The 22,449-nt window shown below is 41.9% G+C and overlaps 1 long non-coding RNA gene across 1 annotated transcript in view; it reads left to right on the top strand.

Moving 5' to 3' along the window:
• The window catches only part of LOC104665754, a 114,214-nt gene that overhangs the window by 33,400 nt on the left and 58,365 nt on the right, over positions 1 to 22,449 (top strand). Inside the window, exon 2 of the long non-coding RNA XR_748456.2 lies at positions 11,391 to 11,538. This is a non-coding gene — a long non-coding RNA (uncharacterized LOC104665754). The remainder of the gene's footprint in view (positions 1 to 11,390; positions 11,539 to 22,449) is intronic.

A 22,449-nucleotide genomic window follows, 5' to 3' on the forward strand; every position in this document is an offset into this window, starting at 1 on the left:
TGGTAAAGGGATCAATTCAACAGGAAGAGCTAACTATCCTAAATATATATGCACCCAATACAGGAGCACCCAGATTCATAAAGCAAGCCCTTAGAGACTTACAAAGAGACTTAGACTCCCATACAATAATAATGGGAGACTTCAACACTCCACTGTCAACATTAGACAGATCAACGAGACAGAAAGTTCACAAGGATATCCAGGAATTGAACTCATCTCTTCACTAAGCGGACCTAATAGACATCTATAGAACTCTCCACCCCAAATCAACAGAATATACATTCTTCTCAGCACCACATCGCACTTATTCCAAAATTGACCACATAATTGGAAGTAAAGCACTCCTCAGCAAATGTAAAAGAGCAGAAATTATAACAAACTGTCTCTCAGACCACAGTGCAATCAAACTAGAACTCAGGACTAAGAAACTCAATCAAAACCGCTCAACTACATGGAAACTGAACAACCTGCTCCTGAATGACTACTGGGTACATAACGAAATGAAGGCAGAAATAAAGATGTTCTTTGAAACCAATGAGAACAAAGATACGACATACCAGAATCTCTGGTACACATTTAAAGCAGTGTGTAGAGGGAAATTTATAGCACTAAACGCCCACAAGAGAAAGCTGGAAAGATCTAAAATTGACACTCTAACACACAATTAAAAGAACTGGAGAAGCAAGAGCAAACACATTCAAAAGCTAGCAGAAGGCAAGAAATAACTAAGATCAGAGCAGAACTGAAGGAGATAGAGACACAAAAAACCCTCCAAAAAATCAATGAATCCAGGAGTTGGTTTTTTGAAAAAATCAACAAAATTGACAGACCGCTAGCAAGACTAATAAAGAAGAAAAGAGAGAAGAATCAAATAGATGCAATAAAAAATGATAAAGGGGATAGCACCACGGACCCCACAGAAATACAAACTACCATCAGAGAATACTATAAACACCTCTACGCAAATCAACTAGAAAATCTAGAAGAAATGGATAATTTCCTGGACACTTACACTCTCCCAAGACTAAACCAGGAAGAAGTTGAATCCCTGAATAGACCAATAGCAGGCTCTGAAATTGAGGCAATAATTAATAGCCTACCAACCAAAAAAAGTCCGGGACCAGATGGATTCACAGCTGAATTCTACCAGAGGTACAAAGAGGAGCTGGTACCATTCCTTCTGAAACTATTCCAATCAATAGAAAAAGAGGGAATCCTCCCTAACTCATTTTATGAGGCCAACATCATCCTGACACCAAAGCCTGGCAGAGACACAACAAAAAAAGAAAATTTTAGACCAATATCCCTGATGAACATCGATGCAAAAATCCTCAATAAAATACTGGCAAACCGGATTCAGCAGCACATCAAAAAGCTTATCCACCATGATCAAGTGGGCTTCATCCCTGGGATGCAAGGCTGGTTCAACATTTGCAAATCAATAAATGTAATCCAGCATATAAACAGAACCAAAGACAAGAACCACATGATTATCTCAATAGATGCAGAAAAGGCTTTTGACAAAATTCAACAGCCTTTCATGCTAAAAACGCTCAATAAATTCGGTATTGATGGAACATACCTGAAAATAGTAAGAGCTATTTATGACAAACCCACAGCCAATATCATACTGAATGGGCAAAAACTGGAAAAATTCCCTTTGAAAACTGGCACAAGACAGGGATGCCCTCTCTCACCACTCCTATTCAACATAGTGTTGGAAGTTCTGGCTAGGGCAATCAGGCAAGAGAAAGAAATAAAGGGTATCCAGTTAGGAAAAGAAGAAGTCAAATTGTCCCTGTTTGCAGATGACATGATTGTATATTTAGAAAACCCCATCGTCTCAGCCCAAAATCTCCTTAAGCTGAGAAGCAACTTCAGCAAAGTCTCAGGATACAAAATCAATGTGCAAAAATCACAAGCATTCTTATACACCAGTAACAGACAAGCAGAGAGCCAAATCATGAATGAACTTCCATTCACAATTGCCTCAAAGAGAATAAAATACCTAGGAATCCAACTTACAAGGGATTTAAAGGACCTCTTCAAGGAGAACTACAAACCACTGCTCAGTGAAATCAAAGAGGACACTAACAAATGGAAGAACATACCATGCTCATGGATAGGAAGAATCAATATCGTGAAAATGGCCATACTGCCCAAGGTTATTTATAGATTCAATGCCATCCCCATCAAGCTACCAATGAGTTTCTTCACAGAACTGGAAAAAATGGCTTTAAAGTTCATCTGGAACCAAAAAAGAGCCTGCATTGCCAAGACAATCCTAAGTCAAAAGGACAAAGCTGGAGGCATCACGCTACCTGACTTCAAACTATACTACAAGGCTACAGTAACCAAAACAGCATGGTACTGGTACCAAAACAGAGATATAGACCAATGGAACAGAACAGAGTCCTCGGAAATAATACCACACATCTACAGCCATCTGATCTTTGACAAACCTGAGAGAAACAAGAAATGGGGAAAGGACTCCCTATTTAATAAATGGTGCTGGGAAAATTGGCTAGCCATAAGTAGAAAGCTGAAACTGGATCCTTTCCTTACTCCTTATACGAAAATTAATTCAAGATGGATTAGTGACTTAAATGTTAGACTTAATACCATAAAAAACCTAGAAGAAAACCTAGGTAGTACCATTCAGGACATAGGCATGGGCAAGGACTTCATGTCTAAAACACCAAAAGCAATGGCAGCAAAAGCCAAAATTGACAAATGGGATCTAATGAAACTAAAGACCTTCTGCACAGCAAAAGAAACTACCATCAGAGTGAACATGCAACCTACAGAATGGGAGAAAATTTTTGCAATCTACTCATCTGACAAAGGGCTAATATCCAGAATCTACAAAGAAGTCAAACAAATTTACAAGAAAAAAACAAACAACCCCATCAAAAAGTGGGCAAAGGATATGAACAGACATTTCTCAAAAGAAGACATTCATACAGCCAACAGACACATGAAAAAATGCTCATCATCACTGGCCATCAGAGAAATGCAAATCAAAACCACAATGAGATACCATCTCACACCAGTTAGAATGGCAATCATTAAAAAGTCAGGAAACGGCCGGGCGCAGTGGCTCAAGCCTGTAATCCCAGCACTTTGGGAGGCCAAGAAGGGCGGATCACAGGGTCAGGAGATCGAGACCATCCTGGCTAACCCGGTGAAACCCCGTCTCTACTAAGAAATACAAAAAACTAACCGGGCGAGGTGGCGGGCACCTGTAGTCCTAGCTACTCGGGAGGCTGAGGCAGGAGAATGGCGTAAACCCGGAAGGCGGAGCTTGCAGTGAGCTGAGATGTGGCCACTGCACTCCAGTCTGGGCGATAGAGCGAGACTCCATCTCAAAAAAAAAAAAAAAAAAAAAAAAAGAAGTCAGGAAACAACAGGTGCTGGAGAGGATGTGGAGAATTAGGAACACTTTTACACTGTTGGTGGGATTGTAAACTAGTTCAACCATTATGGAAACAGTATGGCAATTCCTCAAGGATCTAGAACTAGATGTACCATATGACCCAGCCATCCCACTACTGGGTATATACCCAAAGGATTATAAATCATGCTGCTATAAAGACATGCACACGTATGTTTATTGCGGCACTATTCACAATAGCAAAGACTTGGAATCAACCCAAATGTCCATCTGTGACAGACTGGATTAAGAAAATGTGGCACATATACACCATGGAATATTATGCAGCCACAAAAAAGGATGAGTTTGCATCCTTTGTAGGGACATGGATGCAGCTGGAAACCATCATTCTTAGCAAACTATCACAAGAACAGAAAACCAAACACCGCATGTTCTCACTCATAGGTGGGAACTGAACAATGAGATCACTTGGACTCGGGAAGGGGAACATTACACATCGGGGCCTATCATAGGGAGGGGGGAGGGGGGAGGGATTGCATTGGGAGTTATACCTGATATAAATGACGAATTGATGGGTGCTGACGAGTTGATGTGTGCAGCACACCAACATGGCACAAGTATACATATGTAACAAACCTGCATGTTATGCACATGTACCCTAGAACTTAAAGTATAAAAAAAAAATTAAAAAAAATAAAAAATAAAAAATAAAACACTTTAACTTAAGAGAAAAAATGTGATAGATTCACTTACAGTGAAAGACAGTGAAATGTCTCTTGTGATGGCAAGCAATAGCAAATAATTAAGAAAAATGCCTCTGACTTCTTTCTGTAATTTGCAACCCTTTCCAGCAAGAGACATTTATTCATTAAAGTTCTCAAGAGGAATTCTCACTGTGAGAAAATGACAATGCTATTTATTTAGTCCAAATGGAAAATATCCATAAAATTTTCTTCTCTTTATCTACCACATTCAATTTGACAGTAATGTTTATAAATATAAATGATATCTGCTCCACAGATCTTAGCATGCATCTGTAATCTTGAAAACAGTAACACTCTTAGAACCTAGATTGTCCAAAATAGCCACATAATTTAACATTACCTGGTTCATTCAACATGTCCAAAATTGAATGCATTCTTTTCCTAAGCAAAATGGCCACAAAACTTCTCCGTGTTTCTATAGTAGTGACTGCTGGTTATCTATCCAGTATCTGTTTAGTTCTTCTCACATCGAATCAGAACCTTCGTTTTATTTTAGGGTGGTCAGAAACTTGGATAAAGACTGCATTGACCAAACACTCTTGTAGCTAGTTAGGGTCATGTGAATACTTCTAGGTGATGTAATATAAGCCTAAGTATGCAGGTGAGGTTGCCAGGGAAGCTCTTGAAATGATGTGCTATTATCCCCTTAGTCCAATTTTTCTTTTATTTCAGCTTTGAATATTGTGATAACTAGGGATCTAGCAGCTATTCTGGAATGTAAGATAAATTCTAAAAATGAGACACCTGGGTTCTTGATGTCTACAGGAACCACTATTTTAGCTATCGCTCTCCAACATAACAAGCAAGCATCCACTGCTCATTAAGTATTTTCCATTTGCTCTGATATTCTTAGGCTCAGATGTCATTTCCCCCATTCTCCATCTGCAAAGACCTATGCAGGTGGTAACTTCTCACGAAGTTTGTTTCCACATCCTCCATGAGAGCGAATCATTCCGACTCCATGTCAGGGAGTACTCCTTGCTTGTAGCTCTCAACTTGCCATCTCCACCTGCTTGAGTGCTCCTGAAGGACAATGACTATGGCTCTGCTATTGATTAGTCCACCACCCGATGTTTATAGTACCCACCACCTACTTATGTGCATGGAATGAGATCAAAAGTGTTAGTTGAAGGAATGAATGTGTGTTTGAGTGTGCATACATGTGAATGTGTGCGTATGTTTGCTTGTATATGCATGATGTGTGCATATGTATGTCTGTGTGTATGTGTGAAAGGGCTTTGAATTATTCAAGTGTGTGAAATTGAGTTGTAACAAGTTATCAAAAAAATTCACTGAGCTGAAATAATGCAGCAGGCCAAAGCAAAAGCCAAAAGAGAAACATAGTCAACCCAGTTTGAAAATGTAAAGTGTCTGTAACTCCTACACAGGCAGACACATTTGTGATTATGCTAATATTCATGTCACTCTCATTAATACTAATAGTGTGCCTATGGGGGGAGGTTGCAGGGTGTGTATGGGGCTGTGTATTTTCTACGATGTTTTGTAAGATGTCATGTTGAACTATTTTTCAATTCAATGCTTATTAAACAAAACTACCCACGAAAAAAATAAAAATAAAAAAATAAAAAATAAAAAAAAATGGGAGAAGGGTTAAGGATAAGATTTGATAGTCTTATTCCATTAAATAATAGTTTATGGAAGGTACTGAAATGGGATTTTAGAATTATTAAAATTTAATTCCCAAATTAGATTTGCAATAGCAAAGGGTCAGAAGGCAGAGAAAAAAATGTGTGTGTGTGTCCTCCCTCCTTCTTTGTTCTTGGGCAGAAAGTAGCTCCACCACTTGTAAAGGGAGTCCCTCGAGAAAGGAAAAGCCCTTAGCTACATTTCCCAGATTTAGAAACCTGGAAATGCTAGAATTGTGAGGGCAGAGTGTGGCAAAATTTCAACTTTTCACTACTTAGAAACTCACTTATCTAATCGGAACTAGAACATCTATGCAGTTAACTCATTTAATTCTTACAAACCTAGGACATGGATCCCATATTGATTATTCTTACCAAAACAAGGGTTTTTCTAAGACATAATTCACCAAGTAATTTATCAGAGGTGACTTAGTAAATGCAGGATCTAGAATTAGCCTCAAGTCTTTTCTATTATTTTCTCTTCCTCTTCTGAATACAGAAATACAAGCTTTGATCATTTGCCTTCTCTGAATAAATTATTTCCACATGAGAACAGATTACATCCTTTGACTATGATGAATAGAGACTGATCCTCTAGGGGAGGCTGATTTGCAAGCTGGGGACTTGAAAATCCCCAGGGAGGACTGGTCAAGAGCCAGAAGACCACACAAGCATGGGGGGAAGGGACTGGGAAGTAAGAGGGAGATAAAAGTGGGGAGGTGGGAAAATACTTGGTAACTTTTCCTTGGACCCTAGAGACCTGTGTACCATTGTAAACATCATTTGGATAACTCCTTTGACGCTGCCTCTGTCCTCTGTGCCCGGCATAACATAGAAAGGTAAAGCAGTGTTCCTGTGATATTACAGGTAACTGAGGACCACCATATGACTGATATTCAAAAGGCAAATACTTGTTCAATGATGACCGTGAATAACAATTAGAAGAAGAGCTATTTTTTACCAAGAGCTTATTGCATGTCCACCGCCACCACCACCATCATCAAAATTCATTAGCATGTATTGAGTCCTCACTATGTACCAGACCCTGTTCCAAGCTCTTTGCAAGTATTATCCCACTAAATTTGTACAACTATCAACTATTCAATCAAGTAGATGCCATTATTATCTCCCCTTTACAGAAAGCAGAAACTAAGGCAGAGGCAGAAACATTACTTGTCCAAGCACACAGGATCCAAACCCAGGGATTTGACATCAGTAACTGCAAATGGCTTACACATTTCAGTCAAAGATTTTTGTTGACTCCCTTTTATATGCCAGGCTCTGTGAGGAGGCGGTGATGCAATGTTGAGAAAAAGTTGACATAAATCCTGTCCTTATGGAACGTTCAGTCAGCTGAGGGACAGTAGTCAAATGATGATATAAATAAATGTGGAACTGTAATGGTGCCAAGGATTCTGAAGGAAGGGCTTGCAGCACTGTAATAGTATCTGTCCAGAAGACCTGCCCTAGTTTCACTTAATCTTCACAACAACCCTCTTCCTATTTTGTACATTGGGACAGAAGCAAGGTTTAGGGAGAGATGGGAAAACCCTCTAGGCACTTGCCTAAGGGCAATCTAGTCAAACCTTCCCAAGTTATGAATCAATTTTTTCACTCTGGGCCATGTCACATTTTAGTTGCCATTAGCAAATCATTTCACTTAGAAGCCTAAGTGGTAATTATGTGCACACTAAGGGATCCAGAATACTGATTTTACTTTAGTACAGCTCACACATTTTTGTATGCAAAGATTTCCCACTGCTCATGTAACAGACACCAGGCATTTAACTGACTGCTCACATGGGCATACTAGCAAGAGGTATTCAGCTGAGGACTCCACACTAATGTTTTGGACTTAACTTTATGCTTTAACTTTTCATCTGTTTTGTGGAATGTAGAATTTGGCTTAATGACTGTGTTTATTTCTTTTCAAAGCACTGCAAATAAAAGGTTTGTGCAGATGTTTGAAGGACACCATATAGACTATTCACAAACTTTTGTGGTCAGTTTAGCCACCATGGTCAGGCCAAGTGACTCACTCTGAACTGAGTTTTGTTGTTTCTTAAAATATTGTTTTGCTCTTGTCCTCAGGAAAGTTGGTGTATTCGTCACAAACATCGCTAGGTGGGAGAAGGGGGTGATAGGAGGTGGGATGATGTGAAATAGTCTGTGTGACAAAAGTTTGTTTCAACTTTCCTAGTTATTCCTAAGACTGTGTTTGACCCAAAGAGCATTTTGATCTAGAAGACACCTTAAACTGGAGTGTCTAGTGAAAACCTGCATGCTGCGAAGCAGAGAGCTGAGTCTCTGAGAGATTCAGTGATATGACCAATGCCCTGGACTGGTTGGTGGCACAGACATGCTTACCACTAACTCCAGCCTCCCAAAAGCCACAGTCCATAGTTCCTTAACTCCACTCCATGCTGACTCTTGGACTTCAACTCTTAATTTCTTTCAGTGTTATTATTTCTTCCCTTCTTCCCTTTTCATACCTTAAAGGTGGTGCCACAATCATCTGAACTGACACATATTAGCTTACTAACTATGGCCTTGTAGTTTTTGCCAAATAAAGCATTAGTTATGTAACTCTATTCTGTTTTCTAGGAGTATAGAGTTTTAAACAGAAAATTTTAAAGAAATTGGAAATTTCTTTTTTTTTTTTTGAGACGGAGTCTCGCTCTGTCGCCCAGGCAGGAGTGCAGTGGTGCAATCTCGGCTCACTGCAAGCTCCGCCTCCCGGGTTCACGCCATTCTCCTGCCTCAGCCTCCCGAGTAGCTGGGACTACAGGCGCCCGCCACCATGCCCGGCTATTTTTTTTTTGTATTTCTAGTAGAGACGGGTTTCACCGTGTTAGCCAGGATGGTCTCGATCTCCTGACCTTGTGATCCGCCCGCCTCGGCCTCCCAAAGTGCTGGGATTACAGGCGTGAGCCACCGCGCCCGGCCTCAGAAATTGGAAATTTCTTTAAGAAAAAAAAGAAGGAAGAATTAAAAGGTATAGTTAAGCAACATCAACTAGCTTCATAAATTAAAGAAATTTTAAGTACATTATGTGAGTCTGGGCATAGTGGCTCACACCTGTAATCATAGCACTTTGGGAGGCTGAGGTGGGCAGGTCCGTTGAGGCCAGGAGTTTGAGACCATCCTGGCCAACATGGCAAAACCCTGTCTCTACTAAAAACAAAAAATTAGCTGGGTGTGGTAACAAATGCCTGTAATCCCAGCTACTCGGGAGGCTGAGGCACAAGAAATGCTTGAACTTGGGAGGTGGAGATTTCAGTGAGCCGAGATTGCGCCACCGTATTCCAGCCTGGGTGACAGAGCAAGACTCCGTCTAGAACAACAACAAAAAAAGATATGTTACACGAGACATCAGCATATGTGCATATTTTTTCTATTTTTTAGAAAAAACTAATAGTTTAATTAAATTAAACTAATGCTTTTAAAACTATTTTTAGTTTGTATGGATATATAACAGCTGTACATATGTATGCAAATTTAATGGTAATAAATATAACAGACATTATAGCTGACTATTTCAGCAATAGGGTCAGGAAGAATTGTATCTTTTCTAATTAGCCAGGAAAGAATCAAGGGGAAGGAGCGGCCGAGCGCGGTGGCTCATGCCTGTAATCCCAGCACTTTGGGAGGCCGAGGTGGGCGGATCACGAGGCCAGGAGTTCAAGACCAGCCCGACCAACATGGTGAAACCCTGTCTCTACTAAAAATACAAAAATTAGCCTGGCGTAGTGGTGCATGCCTGTAATCCCAGTTACTCAGGAGGCTGAGGCAGGAGAATCCCTTGAACCTGGGAGGTAGAGGTTGCAGTGAGCCAAGATTGAGCCACTGCACTCCAGCCTGGGTGACAGAGCTAGACTCTGTCTCAAAATCAAAAAAAAAAAAAAAAAAAAAAAGTGGGGGGAGGGGAAGGGGAGGATGTCCAGTATGAAACTAGGGGGATGTTTATGAGTTCTATTAGAATGGGGAATCTGGCATAGGTAAAAACTTAAACCTATGCTGTCTAATACAATTGTTGTTTGCCACAAGGAGTTAAGTTTAAATTTCTCAAGTGAAATGTAACTTAAAAATTCAGTTCTGTCACATGAGACACATTTCAAGTGCTCAATAGCCACATGCAGCCAGTGGCTATTATATTGGACCGCACAGGGGTAGAACATTCTCATCATTGCAGAAAATGCTTTCAGACAGGGCTGACATAGAAGATGCATCAGAGAAGAGGAAGGAGATGGATGGGTGGGTAGATGAGAGGGGAACATAAGGTAATTGCGACAGAATGAATGTTTATGTCTCTCCCAAATTCATACGTTAAAATTCTAATGCTTAATGTGATGGTATTAGCACGTGGGGCTTTGGAGAAGGGATTAGGTTTGAGGGTGGAGGCCTCATGAGAGAGATTAGTGCCCTTATGAAAGGGACCCCAGACAGCTCCCTTGTCCCTTTTGCTATGTGAAGACATGATAAGAAAACAGTCCTCTAAGAACCAGGAAGTGGGTGCTCAACAGGCTCTGATTCTGCCTGGTGCCTTGATCTTGGAATTCCCAGCCTGCAGATCTGTGAGAAATAAATGATTTTTGTTTAAGCTACCCAGACTATGGTATTTTCGTTATAGCAGCCTAAACAGACAAAGATAGAAATGTTTACCAGGAAAAGGATGTGCTAGATGGATAAGGGAAAACAAGAGAGACAGGACACACGGACGTGATCCAGGGAAAGGTCTTGACTTGGGTTAGAGCTTGGATTCAAGGCATTGGCTGGCTGTGATAGAACCTTTGCAGCATATTTTTAAAAATGGTGTCCCTCTGGGCAGAAGCATCCTGTGGTTTTGGCTGGTAGATAGTTCTTTGTGCAAAGAAAAAAAGTGTGCTTTCCTCTAAACAATGGAGATGGTTAAAAGATCAGTGGTTTTTAGGGACTGGAGAAGGCAGGGAAGAAAAGGAGGATGAACAGGTGGAGCACAGCGGAGTTTTAGCAATAGCAACGAAGCTACTGTGTAAGATACCATAAGGGTGCATATATGTCATCACATGTTTGTCAAAACCCATAGAATGCACAACACAAAGGGTATACATAGTATACATAGTAATGAATACTATGAACTTTAGTTCATACTAATCTATTAATATTGATTCATCAGTTGCAACAAATGTATCACACTAACATAAGATGTTAATAATAGGGGAGACTTGGAGTGGGGTGGATGGGGTGGGCAGGGGTATATGAAACTCTCTGTACTTTAGGCTCAGGGTTTTTGTAAACCTAAAACTGCTCTAACAAATAAAGTCTAGTAATGAAAAATAGAAAGGGAACCTATTTAACTATTTCTCATAAAATATTTTCAGGCACTCTGAAAGTCTTCATGTTCACATACGCAATGACATGACAATAAAACACACTAATCTGGTTTTAGCTGATAATCTAATGTAGTTATATGTGATTCTATCAATATCCAACATGGAAAAAAAGCAAAAGAATGTACCTTCCTCCAGGTTTCCACAGAGCAGCTACACTCATCTTGGTGAGCAGAGTGCAAGCTGGATTTTCCTACCCACTTGCTCTCTTCCTCAGGTGTCTGTACAGTGCACAAACTGTACAACTGTACACAGTGACCATTTCTACTTTGGGTCTCTAAACAAGGGCTGGTATCATTATAGTGCCTGAAGACTGAGGAGGACCGTTCCTGTAGGATGCCAAGGATTGACTAGAGAAAGTCTGGGTGAGTACAGATCACAGGAAACCACACAAGAAACACTCTTTTGTAGGACAAAGAGGCAAGGTCAGAGCCCCGAAAACCCCTCACAACTGGTATTAAAGCAGAGTGGAAAGAAATCTAAAGGGACAGGTCCTTTAGATTTAAGGGGACATGGGACACAAAGCCAGGAAGGAAGGAAGCAAACCCCAGCAATACTGTACCTGGAGGGTGATGAATGAGTCTCAGAGGCTCCCTTTCTGAGCTGGGATTAGGAGTTGATAGCGGTCTTGCAAGAGCAGTTCTGCAGAGCAAAGGGCCCGGTGCCTTGCAGCAGAGACATGTTCTGGGAGAGAGGGTTAGGATTTGAGTAAGTTCACACTAGGAGGCTATATATACATGTGTGGCATTGCCCAGGGGCTGGAGGGAAAGAGGAGAAGGAAAATGCATCTCAACAATGACTGGAATGCATCAGCAGTGCAAAACAAAACTCTTGGGAAAACCAAATTGTGACTTGGATTGTGGTTCAAGGAACTAGTAATGGGATAAAAAGCTTTTGCCTGCAGGCCAACAGCATGAGTCCAACCCCAGGTTAGGAGTTAGCAATGTGCTTCAGATGTCAGTGTGAAAGGAATCCATGGGGCCAATCTAACCTTCTAGTATTAGAGTAATCCTGAAAAGAACCACCTGCCACAATAGGTAATCTTAGCAGCCTACTTCATGAGATGACTGGGAAGGGAAGATGAATTGAGATACTGGCTCATTCTTAGCCACGGAGGGAGCCTCTTTAGAATAAGACTGGAGCAATATGGACAATTTCTACCACTCCTTTATACACAGGCCAATGCTCCTCCAAGCTTGGTTCATCGACCAGTTGCACCTATATCACCCTGGGATGCTTATTAGCAATGCAAACTTCCCTGGGTCCACTCTAGACCAAGTGAATCTGCATCCTTAGGGATGGGATCTGGGAATCTGCATTTTAGCTTCTTAAGTGATTCTTGTGTACACCAAAGTCTGAGGAATATTGAGGCAGCTCAGAGGTTCTCAAACTTCAGCATGCATGAGAATCACATCACTTACAGGGCTTGTTAGCTTACAGGTGCTTGGGCCCCACCTCCAGAGTTTCCAATTCACTATCTGGGATGAGGCTTGATAACTTACATTTCTAAAAAGTTTCCAGGTCATGCTGCTGGACTAGAGACCACACTTTGAGAACCACTGCTGTAAAAAGAGCACTTTACCTGGCTCAGAAAGTGTAAAATCGCCCTTACCATTCATCCACATAATTCAGCTAGCTTCTACCATCCTGTTATATAGATGACTGACACCCATGACCTCTTTTTCACCTTGTTAGATAATTTCTAGTTTTAAATTGACAATATGAAAAAGGATTACACCTGAATCTTGTATATTGTTCTGGTTCCACATGTTTATATTATTATCAACACTGTCCTTTCCTCGTTTTTGGCGGTGACCTGTTCAACTTTGTGCTACCTTGGGCTTCAAAATGCAAAATCAGCTCCTTTCTTTGCTTGCATATCATGCAAAAAAAAAAAAAAAAAAAAAAAAATGCTTCCAAAGTAGAGGAACCTGAAAATATTCTGAAATTCAGAAGGTGTTATTTTGGGGAGCCTTTCTGGGACAGGATGTCCCCATCATCAGCTAGAGGAAGCCCAGCTTCTGATAAACAAAGTTTTGCCTTGCACAGATCAAAGGGAGCCATTTATTGAAGGAAGGGATGGAAGTATTTGATGAGGCCCTTCTGCAGACTCCCTGTAAACAGGATAAACCCTATCAATGAAAGCTCATACTGAGCCAGGCCACAGTCCCCAGGAACAATGGAGCAACAAGAACACTGGGTGGTAAGGAAAGAGCCTTGGTCCAGACAAGATTGTTCTGCCAAGAGAATGGCTGTAAACAGGATTAGTTGTAATGAGATTATGAACTTAGGACCTGGAGGCCTGAACTGGAGAGTTCAGAGTTACATAAAGAAAAGACACAGAAGTAGCTCGTGGGGGGAGAGGATGCCAAAAGGACAAGGACTTTTCCTTCCTAGCATCCCTCTAGCCAGAGGTGCTATCTCTCTGGGGAGGAAAAATTAGTCACTGTAATTGCACATATTGCTTGTAGGAGTAGGCGAACTAGGGACTAAAACACCAAAGTAGTGGGCCTCAATTAGGGGATATTGGCAATGTCTGAAGACATTTTTGGTTGTCACAACTGGGTGAGGGAGTGCTACTAGGTTCCAAAGGCAGAGGCCAGGGATGCTGCTCAGTATCCTACAATGCACAGGATGGCCTTGCTCAACTAAGAAATATCCAGCCCCAAATGCAGAGGTTGAGAACCCCTGTGCTAGAGTGACAAAGAGGGAATCCAGCTAGGATGCTGGTAGATGACCAGCTGGAGACGGAGCATGGCAGTGGTGGGGAGGGAATGGGCAAGTATTTCATGGGCTTAGTCTAGAGGGATGTCATATTAGCAGTCCTCAGAAGGTGAAAGTTGGTTGTTGAGTGGGGGTGGATGGAGCAAGAAAGTTATTTATTTTGTGTGTAAAGCACATACAGTGCATAAAGACATAGACACCATTTCTGGGGTATTAAAATTTCACGGGGATTGGTGGGTTGCTTGGGAAAATAATGTCTAAAAAGGCTCCTTAGGAGGTGATAATGAAAAAAAAAAAAAGGTTGAGAAACACTTATTAGACTCCAGAAATTCACTCACTTTCCTCAGCTGCATCCAGGATTCATGTATTTTTTTCTAAGAAACAAATCTATTGGCAGTAACTCCATGGCTAAGACTGGTTTCTTATTGCCTTCAGGATAAAATAGAAATATCCTTGTATTCTAAGGCACACTTTTTTTTTTTTTTTTTTTTTAAATAGAGAGAGTCTTGCTCTGTTGCCTGGGCTGGAGTACAATGGTGCAATCTTGGTGCACTGCAACCTGCCCCACCCGGGTTCAAGCATTTCTCCCACCTCAGCCTCCCAAGTAGCTGGAATTACAGGCATGCACCACCATGCCTGGCTAATTTTAGTATTTTTGTAGAGATGGGGTTTCACCCTGTTGGCCAGGCTGGTCTTGAACGCCTGACCTTAGGTGATCTGCCTGCCTCGGACTCCCAAAAGGCACACTTTCAATATGGCTCCTGCCACATTCTACCTAACATCCCTAGTGTCAGCCATAGTGAATCACTGATAGCTGTTCCCAACCCACTGAGCTTTTTCTCTGCAGGCCTGCATCACCCCCTCTTGCCCCTTCCCCTGACATCCCTCAAATGGCTAACTGCTACTCATTCTCAGCTCCTTCATGATGTCTGCCCTAAATTCCTCAACACTGGGCTGCTTGCCCCTTTTCTGCACTTCCCCTAGCATAGGATGTATCTTACTCCTATTGCAGGGTTGTTCCCACTTTGCTATAATAATTTACTTCCTTGTCCATAAGGAACTCTTAGGCAGGTGTCTATGCCTAGCGCAATACCTGGTGCATACTGAAACCTCAATAAATACTGGTTAAAACCGTAAGATAATTTGCACTCATTATCTCCTTTCATCCACTTTACCTTCTTTGAGATAGCTATGATTATTCTTATCTTGTAGAAAAGTGCATGGATTTCTCAGATGACAAATGGGTATAACCTTCTTCCATGCCCTCTTCTGGGTCCTAAACATTATCTAGACCTATGGCCAGGAAAGAGAATGAGCAGGCTTCCCCCAGGAGCTGTGTTACTAGTAGAAAGAGCATAACTTAGAAATGAGTCACAGAAAAAACAAAGAGTAAAGACAGAAAGTGAGTCAGGGATAAGGGTTTTATAAATACAAGGGTTTCCCATTCTGACATCTATAGCATAAACCAAAGGCAGCACCTAGCTCTCCAGGAAACAGTTAGAAACCCATTGCCTTAAAGTCCTAGAGCTAAGATATGCATTTTCAATAGAGTGACCCCAAGCTGGACTTTCTGGCACCATTACTGAAAGGGTCACTGGCTCAGTCACAGAATCCATAGGGTATGATAATAGTTGAGATGGAAGTCCTCAGGGTGCAGTTTGAAGCATAGACCTTGAGAACCTGGAGATCAGTGGGAAGGTCAGGATCCAAGGCACAGTTTGGGAGTCATCATTAGTACATAGGGCCTATGTTACAAGTGGTCTTTGAAGCTGTGAGAGTGAATGAAATTAGAGAGGGATAAAAGTGTGGAGTGGAAACAGGCCTGGTATGGAAAGTGCCAAATAATCTCTTGATGTCTTGCATTTTCAGTTAATTTTTTAATCTATAACTTATCTTCTCCATTAGTTTACAGACTCCTTGGTGTTGGGGACAGCTTTAGATACTTTACAAAAATTTTAAAGATGCTTAAGCATTTAGTTAACAAATTAATTAAACCTTTTCCCTTCATCATTAAACTTCTGGAAATAGCTATAAACCAAAAATAAAATTCTGAGCCTTCTGACCATCTGAATGTACCCATCCTCTCAGTAAGGGCATTCCAAAGTTAACCTGAAAAACTAGTTCAGGCCATGATGGGAAGGGAGGGTCAGACATGCCTCATTGTACCTTCCTCCCTTTTAGAAATATACTGATAGAACAGACTCTTTGAGTCTGATAAGAAACATTTTTACAATCTATTCTCTCTGAAGCTTGCTACCTGGGGGCTTCATCTGCATGATAAAACCTTGGTCTCTACATCCCTTATCTTAACCTAGACATTCCTAAGTCTTCAGACAATAACTTAACTCTTTCAAACCAATTGCCAATCAGAAAATCTTCTAATCTACCTATGACCTGGAAGCCCCCTGCCTCCAGTTGTTCCACCTTTCCAGACTGAACAAATGTACATCTTACGTGTATTTGATTGATGTTTCATCATGCTTCCCTAAAATGTATAAAACCAAGCTGTACCCCAAGCACCTTGGACACATATTCTCAGGATCTTCTGAGGGCTGTATTATGGGCCATTGGTCATACATATCTGGCTCAGAATAAATGTCTTCAAATACTCTACAGAGTCTGACTCTTCATTACCACAGCTTTCCTTTTGTCTTTATCTCCTTTAGTTTTAACTATTTGGGTCCTGCCAGCATCACAGGACTGAAATGTCTCTTTAGCAAGTTGTCTGTAACTTCTGCATTGCCAAATCTACTGGCCTATTCTCAAGTCACCTTCCACAATCTCTAGCATTCAGCACTACTAGTTCCCCTCATTCACTGAACAGTTGCCATCCTTGTCTTTCATATCACTGTGTTCTCTTGGTTCTTTCTGAGACTTCTTTGCTGAATACTACTTTCAGCTTCCGTTCCTGGCTCCTTTTCCTCTCTTAGTCCCCTAAAAGAATATTATTGTTCAAATTTCTCTTTGTCCTTCTCCTCTCCTTTTTCAGGTTCTACCTTGACAGTCTCATCCACGGTCTCAGCTACGGCTTCTAGGATGATGACTCAAGCCCTGATGTCTTTCCTGATCATTTTGGACCTGATTCTCTGAAACTGGGGGAGGAAGCTGAATGCTGGGCCACTTTTTAACAATGTGGCCAGCAGCCCTGGGTTGATACTAGAAGCAAACATTAGTCTAGTAAACTACACAAGGACAAAGGTAGAACAGGACACACAGGGATAACACTGACCTCAGTGGGTGTTGCGGACTGAATGCTTGTGTTCTGCTCAAAATTCATATGTTGAAACCCTGTCCTCTAATGTAATGGTGGTAGGAAGTGGGGTCTTTGTGAGGTATTTAGGATTAGATGAGGTTACAAGATGGAGCCTTTATGCATGGGAGTAGTGTCCTTAAAGAGAGTCCTGAGAGAGCTTGCTTCCTCTTTCTGCCATATGAGGACACAGTGAGAATACTGCTGTCTATGAACAAGAAAGCAAGCCCTCTCTAGACACCTTATCTGCTGACACCTTGATCTTGGCCTTCCCAACCCCTAGAACTATGAGAAATAAAATGTCTGTTGCTTAAGCCACCCAGTCTGTGGTGTTTGGTTATAGCAGCCTGAACTGACTACAACAAGGGTCAGTCAGTCAGGACACAAACTTGAAGGACTGGAGCAAAGATGGGAAGAGAAAGAGATGCCAGGTGCAGGTGGGTCTGCTGCCAGTTCAGGATTTCTCTCCTGGACCCTGAGTTCCCGTCATGACATAGCTCTTACCTGGGTTCGTGCACTCCTTATAGGGTCAGGAACGGTACATATGTACTGATTTCCAGACCACATTTCCATGAGGCCTTGCCAGATCCTTCCACTGGGACCTCCTGTCTCCTTCCTCCAAGCTCACTTGACATTTGCTCTCTAGGGTTCTGCACTTGGCTCACATCTTTGCATTTCCTTTTTCACTTTGCTGGGTGATCTCATCCACTCCCATGGCTTGAGATACTATTTTTAGGCTGACAACTCCCAAATATGTATCTCTAGCCTAAACTCCAGACCTGTAACTCTACCTATAAATTAAATAAGAACCTAAAAATCAATATACCCCCAACTGAAGCTATTCTCTTCTACCCAGACTGACTCTGTTCTGTCCCCTGTGTTCTCACTGCTGGATAACACCAATGCCCATCCAAGCTAGAAACCACCGCATCATCCTTGCCTTGTCCACACCTCATCCACCTTTCTCCATGTGTGAGTCAATTTGCCTCTTAATCATCTGTCAATTTATTCACATTTTCCTTCTCCACTGCCAATTTCTTGGCTACTCTTCATTTTTCACCTGAATATTCCAGTCATTTATCAACCAGTCACTTGTGTCCAGTTTCACAACCTCCCAATCAGTCCTCCAATGCCATTATACAATTTTCTTTAAAGTAGGAAGCTGATGATGTTACTCCACAGTTCAATGACTTCTCATTGTCTCCTACCAGATAAAATCTAGACACAATTCTTGGCACACACTCCTCCTTCTCTATGTAGGCTTATTTACAGACAATTTCCTAGTAGTACTTCATACCTTAGGTACAAATAGTGTCAGTCTCCATAACTGACCATGCTGTTTCGCAACTCCACACCCTAGCGCATGTGTACCCACTACCTGGAATGCCCCTTCCCTTTATTCTGGTGGATTAAGTCATTCAAGCCCCAATCCCTACATCATCTTCTCTTTGAGGCCGTCTCTGACCTTTCCTTTTTTCTCTATGCTCCTCTTCTCTTACATCCATTATATATGCCTGTTTTCCGGCACTAGTGGGCTAAATTCTAATTCCTTGCTTAGGTTTTTATCTTCCTGTCTAAATTCTGAGTTCTTCAAGAACAAGTGCCTTATCTCATGATTTCACTTCCCTCTGCAGCTAGCACAATGCTTCTAAAACTGTTTTCCTTGGATTACTAGTCTTATTGTTACTGGTAGTTAGACAGGCATGAGTGGGGCAGGAAAGGGATCTTCTCCCCCCACCCACAGGTGATGGTTCGACAACTATCACACTGACTCTCTCAGGAAGAGACAAGCTCCTGCTGATCCACAGCTGTTAACATTAAAGTGTTAATTGAATGCAGACACCTGGGAAAAGCCACGTCCTGGGAATATGCATTAAGAGACAAAATGGAGTATGACCTTCCAGGGGCACACCACTGGAGAAGGGAAGAAAGCCTCAGATCTACATGCCTACAACTTCCTAAACACATTGCGCATGCTCAATTCCCAAGGGTAAGGCAGGCACTGTGCATGCGGGCCACCCACCCTAAAGAAAGAATCACCCTAAGGGAAAAGGGTACAAGATGGCAGCCTATAAAGTCCCAGGGTCAAGGCTGAACACTGCACTTGTTCTCCAAATCACCCACTGGATCTCTCCCACGTGTTCTTTCCTTTTTTTCCTGTTCTAAAGCATTTTAAATAAACTTCCATTTCTACTTTGAAACTTGCCTTGGTCTCTTTTCCTGCCTTATGCCCCTCAGCTGAATTCTTCTGAAGAGGTAAGAATTGAGGTTACTGTAGACCTGTACGGATTTGCCACTGGTAACCGAGATACCTTCCACCAGTCACATTGTGAATTATTTTAAAAGGTATTCTTGAAATGAGAATCTGTGGTCAAATAAGTTTTGGAAAAACTGCATATTCACAATACCTATGAGCTCAGAGAAGTCTTTCAGCAGAAACCTGTTCAATCTGGTTTAACTCTGTCCCTTCCAAACCCAAGGTCAGGGAAAGACGCTTAACCAGATCCTTACAACACATGTGCAAGGAGCAAAGGTAGAGATGTGCCCAAAGGGTGATGTGGGAAAACAGAGAAGGGGCTGCCCCAGGGTCTATGGTTCTGGAAGCATTTTTGGAAAAAAATGATCTTCATTGCTCACAAGAAGATAATGGTCAATTAAACCCTCAGAAAGAAAACTTCCTAGTATTCTAATGCCTCCAGGGACTAAACTTCAGAATTGAATACAACTATCCAAAGGTTTTATTATCCAGGAAGGTCAAGTCTTCCAGGATGTTTTCTTCTCTTATTCATTCCTGTGGTCAGACTCAACTTTGAACTGGTCTACTCCACAGATGAACCACATCCTTCAACTCACTTAACAGCATCTATTATCCTATTGTTGCTTATATTTTTCTGGTTATGTCCTAATGATCTCCAGCCACAATACTGGAGGGCAGCCACTGGTCATTTACACTGTCATCTCATGGACTCTACGAGGCCCAAGCCCATAGTGAGACTCAACAAATGTTTATTAAATGCAGCAAACACAAGCATAATCTAATACTTCCTATTTGCCTTGAGGTGGCCGAGATGCAAATGTGGTGACTCAGAGCCTGAACTTGGGCATTTGGCGCTCCTGTGGAGCATTTTCTGCAGTGGCTGAGGCTAAGGGGGGCATGAACTTTTCTTCACTGTTTCTGTCTAGAAGAAAGGAATTTAACTAGTCCTACTGAACTCCCAGACCTGTGGAGAGGAGAAAGGGGCAGCATCTCTGACTTGGATATCCAGCACATTCCCCCAGAGATAGCCATTTGTTCTGTAAGGACCAAAAGGTATCCAGACAAGTCTCAATCAATTTAGAAAGTTTATTTTGCCAAGGCCGGGCATGGTAGCTCACGCCTGTAATCCCAGAACTTTGGAAGGCTGAGGTGGGAGGATCACCTGAGGTCAGGAGTTCAAGACCAGCCTGGCCAACATAGTGAAACCCCATCTCTACTAAAAATACAAAAATTAGCTGGTTGTGGGCACCTGTAGTCTCAGCTACCTGGGAGGCTAAGGCAGGAGAATCGCTTGAACCTGGGAGGCAGAGGTTGCAGTAAGCTGAGATAGCGCCATTGCACTACAGCCTGGGCAACAGAACAAAACTCTGTCCCCAACACACACAAAAAGAAAAAGTTTATTTTGCCAAGATGAAGGACACTCCATGACACAGCCCCAGGAGGTCCTGACAACATGTGCCTAAGGTGGCGGTGTACAGCTTGCTTTATACAGTTTAGGGAGACAGGAGACATCACTCAATACATGTAAGATTTATATTGGTTTGATTTGGAAGGGCAAGACAACTCAAAGGGAGAGGGGCAGCTTCCAGGTCATAGGTAAATTTAAGCATATTCTGCTTGGCGATTGGTTGAAAGAGTTACTCTCAGTATTATTATCAGTAGAAAGGAATGTCTGGGTTATGATAAGGGGTTGTGGAGACCAAGGTTTTATCATGCTGATGAAGCCTTCAAGTAGCAGGCTTTCCAGAGAATAGACTACAAAGGTTTCTTGTCAGACTTTAGGTTTGTGTTGATATTAACGCTGGAGGGGTACAATGAGGCATGTCTGGCCCCCACTTCACGTCATGGCCTGAACAGTCTTTCAGGTTAAATTTTAGAGGGCCCTGGGGTGTGAGGAAGATGTTGAGTTTTATTTTTGGTTTACAGTTTTACAGACACTGGGCTATATTTCCAGTTTTGCATAGAGGAGGGCACCAGAAGAGCAAGCACTGTGTTCAGTGCACAGACTGGAATCCTTGCTTCACTACTTGCTCGCTTTGTGATTCTAGGCAAATTGCTTGACCTCTCTGTGCCTAAGTTTTCTCATCTGTAAAATGGGGGGTGATAATCACAGTACCCCTTCCTCCTAGGATTCTTATGAAAATTAAATGAGTTGCTATTCATGTAGAATTTAGAAGCAAGTGCTACTTAAGTGTGTGAAAGGAAAATAAATTTTAGGACCCCCAAATCACTAAGCCAAAGGGAAAACCCGAGCTGGGAATGGCTTAGAGCAAACCTGCCTCTCGTTCTATCCCTAAAAAAGATATCTGCTAAGATAAAACAAGCTACATACCTTCCTCACAAGCAAATTTCCTGTGGACAAAGGACAGACAGAACTCAAAGTCATCCCTCTGCTCACGGAGGTAAATGCATAGCTGATTGTTTCCTTTGGAAAGGCTAATCAGAAATTCAAAAGATTGCAACCATTTGTCTCTTACCAACCCGTGACCTGGAATCCCTCTCCTCGCTTGGAGTTGTCCCGCCTTTCCAGACAGAACCAATGTACATGTTACGTATATTGATTGATGTCTCATATCTCCCTAAAACGTATAAAACCCAGATATGCCCCAACCACCTTGGGCACCTGTCGTCAGGACCTCCTGAGGCTGTGTCATGGGTATGCATCCTTAACTCCAGCAAAATAAACTTCCTAAATTGACTGAGACCTGTCTCAGATATTTGGAGTTCACAAGTCTTTGTGAAATCAATCAATCAATCAATCAATCAATATTAATTGCTATGTTGGGCCAGATCCAGAATGAGACCGTGGATAATGTATTAGGCTGTTCTTGCATTGCTATAAAGATGTGCCTGTGATGGAAATTTATAAGAGAGGTTTAACTGGCTCTCCATGGCTCTGCAGGCTGTACAGAAAACAGTGTCAGCATCTGCTCGGCTTCAGGAGACCTCAGGGAGCTTTTACTCATGGCAGAAGGTGAAGCGGGGGCAGCCATATCACATAGAGAAAGCAGGACCGAGAGAGAGAGAGAGAGAGAGAAAGAGAGA

This window comes from Rhinopithecus roxellana, chromosome 3 (assembly GCF_007565055.1).
Source record: "Rhinopithecus roxellana isolate Shanxi Qingling chromosome 3, ASM756505v1, whole genome shotgun sequence".
In the NCBI taxonomy this organism is placed as follows: domain Eukaryota; kingdom Metazoa; phylum Chordata; class Mammalia; order Primates; family Cercopithecidae; genus Rhinopithecus; species Rhinopithecus roxellana.